The 6,722-nt window shown below is 51.9% G+C and overlaps 1 protein-coding gene across 2 annotated transcripts in view; it reads right to left on the minus strand.

Annotated features, from left to right (window-relative positions):
- Positions 1–6,290, minus strand: part of RAB27B (RAB27B, member RAS oncogene family) — a 29,152-nt gene extending 22,862 nt beyond the window's left edge. Inside the window, exon 1 of one of the 2 annotated variants that reach the window (XM_032986886.2) lies at positions 5,824–6,290. The gene's annotated coding sequence lies outside the window, so the exon portion shown is untranslated. Of the gene's footprint in view, positions 1–5,724; positions 5,771–5,823 lie in introns of those variants that run through there. The other variant, XM_032986902.2, reaches the window with a different exon arrangement.
- Positions 6,291–6,722: the final 432 nt, after the last annotated feature.

Consider the following 6,722-nt stretch of genomic DNA (forward strand, 5'->3'; position numbering starts at 1 on the left):
GCACACGACTGTTACACTGTTTTTCTGCAGATCTCTATTTAAATTTAGGAACCCTGATATGCTGATGAAGACTCCAAACTGGATGATTACATCTAAAAGACCTGAACGGTTGCCAGCTACTCATGTTTTTTATAACACCACCCTTCTTCTTGCATACATGAATCAATATGTGCAACGAACAGTTATCAACGGAGTAAAGAGCAAGAGGGTGGAGGGAGGAAAGTCAACTCCACAGCTTAGAAAACTTGTCCTGATAGTCGGGGTTGGCCTCCAACAGTATGAAACAGCATCACTCCACTAACCAGTTATGCTGGCTTAGAGTTAAATCAGCTCAAAGGCTGCCCAAAACAGTTTAATTTTGTTACTGTGGATCCTTTCTAATCTCCTGCCCAAAAGTATTTTTGGAAGCAGCAGGGGAACACAGGGCTGACGGTGATCATTAGCCCTCTAATTTATTTCCAAATGAACCCAACCCTGGGTTTTGGAGCATCTTCATAGCTAAGTATCTAATGGAAAGTCTGAATCAAGATTAAGACTAGGAGAACTTCTGGCTTGTGCTGCCTATAATGGGCTGTATGTATGGTAAAGGAGGAAAAAAAAAAAAAAATAAAAGGAACACAGCCATATCAGTTTGGGAATGGACAGAAATCAGGGAGTGGAACCTACTGCTGGCTACAGCACCTTTTACAGCTCGGTGTCCTGGGTTGAGTGAGTGGTGGAGTTTTTTTGGTAGCAGGGGAGGGGGCTATCGGGGTGGCCCCCTGTGAGAAGCTTCTCGAAGCTCCCCCAGCTCCAAGCCAGCTCCACTTCTGTTTGGGAAATTGAGCCCATCAGCTGCGCCTCTGCGATAACGTATTTAAGAAGGGACGTGGTGACGGGCAGTGGGACTGGTGAGGAGGAGTTGCTGCAGCTGCATGAACACCAAGGTCAGTGGAGGAACGGAGGAAGAAAGGAGGGGGGAGGTGTGCCGGAGCAGAGACCCCCCTGTATCCTGTGGGGAGACGGCAGGGCGGCCCCCCCCTGCCACCCATGGAGAGCTACAGTGGAGCAGACATTGATTTGTGGCCTGTTGTTCCTGCTCAGCTGATCAAGGTTCTGTGCCCGAAGAAGGCCGGGGTCTCATGGGAAAAGGCAGCCCCGCTGCTGTAATTCAGTGCTGGGAGGATTGCAGCATGCGGGGGAGTCCCACGCCGGAGCAGCTCGGGAAGGGCTGCAGCCGTGGGAGGGAATCCAGTCGGAGGAAGTTAGTGACCCATGACGGAGCAGTGTGGGGAACGCTGCGGCCCATGGGAGGAATTCAAGTCAGAGAAAGTTTGTAGAGGACTGTCTGCTGTGAGAGGGGGACCACGACGGAGCAGGAGGAACAAGTTCCGGACACTCCCCTCACCGAAGATGAAGGAAGTGGCAGCACTGCCTGCACCCCCCATTCCCTGCCCCTGCGCCACTAGGGGAGGAGGTGGAGATATCGGGAGCAGAGCTGAGCCCGGGAAGGAGGGAGGGGTGGGGGGAAGGTGTTCTCAGGATGTGGCAATGCTTCTCACTGTCCTACTCTGTTATGTGTTGTTAGTGTCTGTAATAAATATATGTTCTTTTTTTTTCTTCCCCTAACGAGTCTGCCTTTTGCTCATGGTCATAAAAGGGGGATTTTTCCCCATCCCAGTCCTATCTCGAACCCCAAGCCTGGCTCTCTGTCCCTTCTCATTGCCTGAAGAGAAGGGGGAGAGAGTCGCTGCGTGGTGGTTGGTTGCCGACCAGGCCTAAACCACGACACTCAGAAACACCGCGGCCACCTCTCCTGTAAAGCTGATGATCCTTCTAAAGAGCTTCCTCCAGAAAAGCACCTACCTCGGCCTTCAATCATTTGCATCACCCTGCAAGGAAACTAAACGGCGAGCACGACGCTGTCGGAGAGGCATCGCCTGCTGGCGACTGCCTGGTTTTGGATCCTGGCACTGCCGACCTGACGGAGAAACGCAACACTCCCGTCGCGAGCAGGCACCGAGGGGAAGGGATCTGCTCTCTGCTGGGCTTCAACAGCAGATCTCAGTCACACCTGACAAAGGCGTACATCGCTTTAGTGACTAAAACACAAAGCTGCTGGGACAGTAGTTTAAGCTGTTGGCTGGCTGCACCCTTGACAGGTCTGTATTTCTAGACATCGCCGCTTTTCTCAAAATCTTGGGGCTAGGTTTTCACTTCTTTTAATACCAAATCTCCCTTAGGATGGCAAACTCATTTTGCTGTATCCCAGGCCTGTGCAACGGCTTTCTGAGAAACACAGGGGCTTTTCCACGGATGAAGCGCAGCTTTACGCAGATCTCTCAAACCCCAAAGGGAAGGAGGCTGCCATCTGCACACTCAGCCTGACCCCAGGGAATGCTACACAGGTAAATACATTTAATTGCACTTCAGCAAAAGCCCTTCTGCAATCCTCAAAGCAGTTTCCCTTTTGCTGTCAGACAGGTACAGAAAGTTTTTGGCGCAACTGAAAATGAATGCCTTTTGTTCCATGTTGCTTAGGACAGGTTTGGAAAGCTCTAACTCTTGGAGTGTCCCTTTTTAAACTGCAGTAATTGTTAGCCACAACAGCAGAGACATCTCCCTCCATGCAGTAAAGCAGATCTCCACTCCCTGTACCGTTTTGTTTAAATAAAAATGTACAGCAGGGATGAAAGTGGTTTGGCTTGTCAAATAATCTGATCCCATTTACCGTGGCTCTTCTTAAGGACTGCAAATTGTAAAGAAGGTTCCTCGAGATGGAAAGTCATTAGTTCTAACAAGCTAATGGCTATTATACATTTAAATCACTGCTTTTGAAACAGTAAATCATTTCTTCTTTCTGCGGCAGACAATCTTATGTGAACACTGAAGCAATCTGATTATTCCATGAGAGCTTTTAGGAATTAAAGTCTATTGTACTGCTCAGGCACAAATTGGTTATCCCAGTTTTAACCCCTTAAAGCTGCAGAGAGAACAGTTATTTCTCTCTTCCAGCTGAGGCTGTACCAGAGAGGAGAAAGGTGTTCTTGCTTCCCCATGATGCTTCTCCTGGGATATTGCTCGTGTCTGTGACCGTGCCGCTGCCAGCAAGCTTCCCAGGGTGTGCTTCTCCTCCCTCCGCACCAGTGGCCTCCTGCTCGTACGAAGACATGGCAGGCAGACAGCAGAACCACCATCTCCAAAGTTCTCACCTTACCCGGTTCTCCTCCTATCTCTCAAGAAACAGCCAGAGCCACCCCACCCTGGTTAATGCCAGCCCTGCCTGTCCCGCCGGGAGCGGACATGGGGCTTTAGGGGCAGACAAGCAAATGAAAAGTTTTGAGGGCAAGGATGAGGAGTGAATTATTAGGAGCTGCCACAAGCAAGATTAGCAAGGAGGTTTACCCCTCTAAACCCATGGGAATTAGCCAGTTCTTCAGGATTCAACAGGAAACCTCCATCTTAAAGCTCCTTTCCTGATATGACATTTCAAGATGACATGGTTCACTAGCTATCAGCCATCCTGGAGAATTAGCCATTGCTTGATAAACCTGTTGTGGTTTAAGATGACAGAAACTGCCTATTTCCATGCCGTCTGGCCATTTTATAACACTGCATTCCCTAGAACAGAGGACAGGGAAGATCGCAGCAGGCAGTACCCTGCTGCAGGCACAGGGTCACACTTTATCTCAGCTGTTGGATGCCGGTACCTCCTCCCAAACCAACAACCTCACCTGGGAGTGGCAGGGGGGAAAGACCCATTGCCAGGCTCCAACTTTTCCCTAACGCCACCCAAAAATCAAACCCAGGCCTGCTGCATTACGCTACCGGTCTTGTTGCTTCCCTGTGTGGCATTTCGACACGCAAAATGCAAACCACAGACTTTCTGCTGAATTACTCTTGGCTATTTTTGCTTCTTAATAAAAGAGCGAGCCAGCCCAACGCTTTCGTGGGAACCAGCACAATGTATACTTCTAGTCTACGCAGCAGGTCTGAGACCAAAAACCTGCCACACGCTGACAGAAAAACCAGCTTGGAAAATCAAGGCAGCAAAGCACGAATAGTGAGAAAAGAACAGCTTCTCCCAGAAAAAAAAAAAAAAAAAAAAAAAAAAGAAGCTCTTGCAAATGTAAATTTGGATTTTTAGCAGGCAGGGCTTGCAGATATGCAGGTAAGCAGCGTACAACTGTATTTTGTGGCATGCTCTCAAGGGCAGTATCTTTTTCGAGATGCTATGATGCCAGCTTTAAACAGTGACAGCATGTATTTCAGTAATGACCAGGTTGTCATATGTCAGCCTTAGCAGTTTCTAGGCACGCTCGAAGGGAGCATGTTGCTACTCCCCAGTTCGCACATTTTAACAGGCTGCAATATATTGCTGTTTCTTTGAAGGCAAAAATAAGCACCACACCATGAGAGCTGTCGCTTTTCTCTGCAGCTGTTCAAACTTCCCTAGCACCATGTTTCAACGGAGCTTTCCAACAACGCTGTGTGCAAAACTGCCAACAGTGCCTTCTTGCGCATTTACTTGTAACACCCCATCTTGAGAACTTCACACGCAGCCAAAACCCACCAGATTTGTTGAGAAGAGTTTTGCAGCATGGGAAAACTGTTTCTCCTTTGAGTCAAAGTCTGATTAAAGAACTGAAAGAGGAATCACACTCTCTCTCACTGGTGTGAATTAGCATAACTCCAAGACTCAGGCCTTTTTTCCCCCATATGCCTTCAAGTATGCAATTCATTTTACCTTTGGCATTTTTTTTTTTTTTTTTTTTTGCCTACAGCCCACAGCATAAAGCTACTTTAAAAGAACTTTTATACTAGAGTTCAAAAGAGGCAAACTATTTCTCTGCTACTCTGTGGACCTGCCTTTCTTCTCCTGCCACAGCCACTCACAAAGACACCTCAGTTGAAGAAGTGATGCTTGGCGACAAATCTGAGGACCAAATCTGTTTCTGTGATCCCTGCAAAGTGCATAAAACTTCAGGAAAGAAGCCTCTCCGCAATAATATCATCTGATAGGTATAAAAGAGTATTAAACATACGTTGGTGTAACAATACTGTTCATGGTATTTCTAAAGCTGTTTTTTTTTTTTAAAAAAAATTAAAAAGCGCATTCTGCTTCCGTCTCCGCTGATCTTTTTATATACTTCATACCATATTCTCATCTCATTCCTCCACCCAAATTAAGGAGCGACGAGCAGACACCGAGCCGTAAAAACGTGTCTGCTCACAGAGCAACTATTTCGGGGTAACTATATTTGGCCATTCCGGAATAAGAGCGCCTTGTTATAAATTCACTTTATGCTTTAGATGCATCGTTCACTAGGCGCTTTATACCGCCCTTCCCTTCCTACCAGCCACCTCTTTGACGTTCACAAACCTGCCAGCTCAAAATGCAGGGCACGCCAGGTATCTCCGCACCCCAGGCCCCCCCATCTCTGCGCACCCCCCCCCCCCCGCTGTCGTAAGGGGAACATAGTCGCGATAGTCGGGGGGAGGGGGGGGGGGCAGGGAGATGGTGTCCCTCTTCCAACCCGCGGCAGCTGGAAGCCAGCCCGGGCCGCGGGTTGGAGCCGGGCGGTTTGGCCGGGCTCCTTGCACCCCTTTCCCCAAACGATTTCAAAGCAACCTCGCAAACCCCTTCCCCACCCCGACCTCAACCCCGGGCTCCATTTTACCCTCCTCCCAACCACCACCGAGCCCCGAGGGCCGCCCGGCCGCGGGCCTGGCCCACCGCCTCACCTCAGCGGGCCGCGGTAACGGCGGAGCGGGAAGGATCTTCCCCCGGTTCTTCCCCCCCCCCCCCCCCCGCGTCTCCCTTCACCCGTGGGCGGCACAGACCTGTTCCCCGGGAGCTCCTGCGCCTCTTCCCTCGCTGTCGGCGGCGATAGGGAGGGCGAGCGGAGCACCTCCCTCTGCGGGAGCCCGGCGCCGAGGCTGGGCTGAGGCGGAGGCGTCGCTACCGGGGCCGGCGCTCGCCCCCCGGGGCGGCTGCCGGGCGGAGACGGGACGTGATGGCGGCGGGGTTTGGTTCTCCTGAGGGGCAGCACCCTCCCGCGGCGTGGGGTGGGGGGGGGGGGGGCCTCTTTGTGAGGCGCTAAAACCGGTGGGGGATCAGCCTTCCCCCCCCCACGGCGGGAAAGCTCGGGGGACGGTGCCCTCAGACGATTTTCCCCTCAGGCGAACCAGCCCATCGCCCGTGGAGGGTTTCCCCGCTTTCCCCCCCCTCCTCCCTGAGGGAAGCAGCGGCCTGAGCAGCGGCTTTGCCCTGAAGGAGAGTCCCTTTCCCCAGCGGCACCCCTCGGCCTGCGAGCGGTCCTGGAAGAAGGAGGAGGAGGAGGAGGAGGAGGAGGAGGAGGAGGAGGAGGAGGAGGAGGAGGAAGGCCAGTCCCAACTTGTGCCCCGCCATCGGATCAGGCGCTGCCAGGGCAGCGGGACTCCGGCATTGCGGGCCCTGAGCAAAGAGGAGCTGTAGCCTGTTAGTTCGCACCCCCCCCCCCCCCCCCCGAATCCATAGTGGGGGGGAAGACATTAAAGGGCTTCTTCCCACAGCCCCGCTAGCTCAGGTTAACTCCCAATTTTTCCTTTAAATCCACCTCCCAGTTTGCAGAATGGTTTGGGTGGGAAGGGACCTTAAAGATCATTGAATCTCAATCCCCTTGTAAGGAGCAGGGCCCCCTTCCCCCAGCCCAGGGGGCTCCCAGCCCCGGCCAACCTGGCCTTGAACCCTTCCAGGGAGG

Source organism: Tyto alba, unplaced genomic scaffold (genome assembly GCF_018691265.1).
Source record: "Tyto alba isolate M040663 unplaced genomic scaffold, T.alba_DEE_v4.0 Super-Scaffold_42, whole genome shotgun sequence".
NCBI lineage: Eukaryota > Metazoa > Chordata > Aves > Strigiformes > Tytonidae > Tyto > Tyto alba.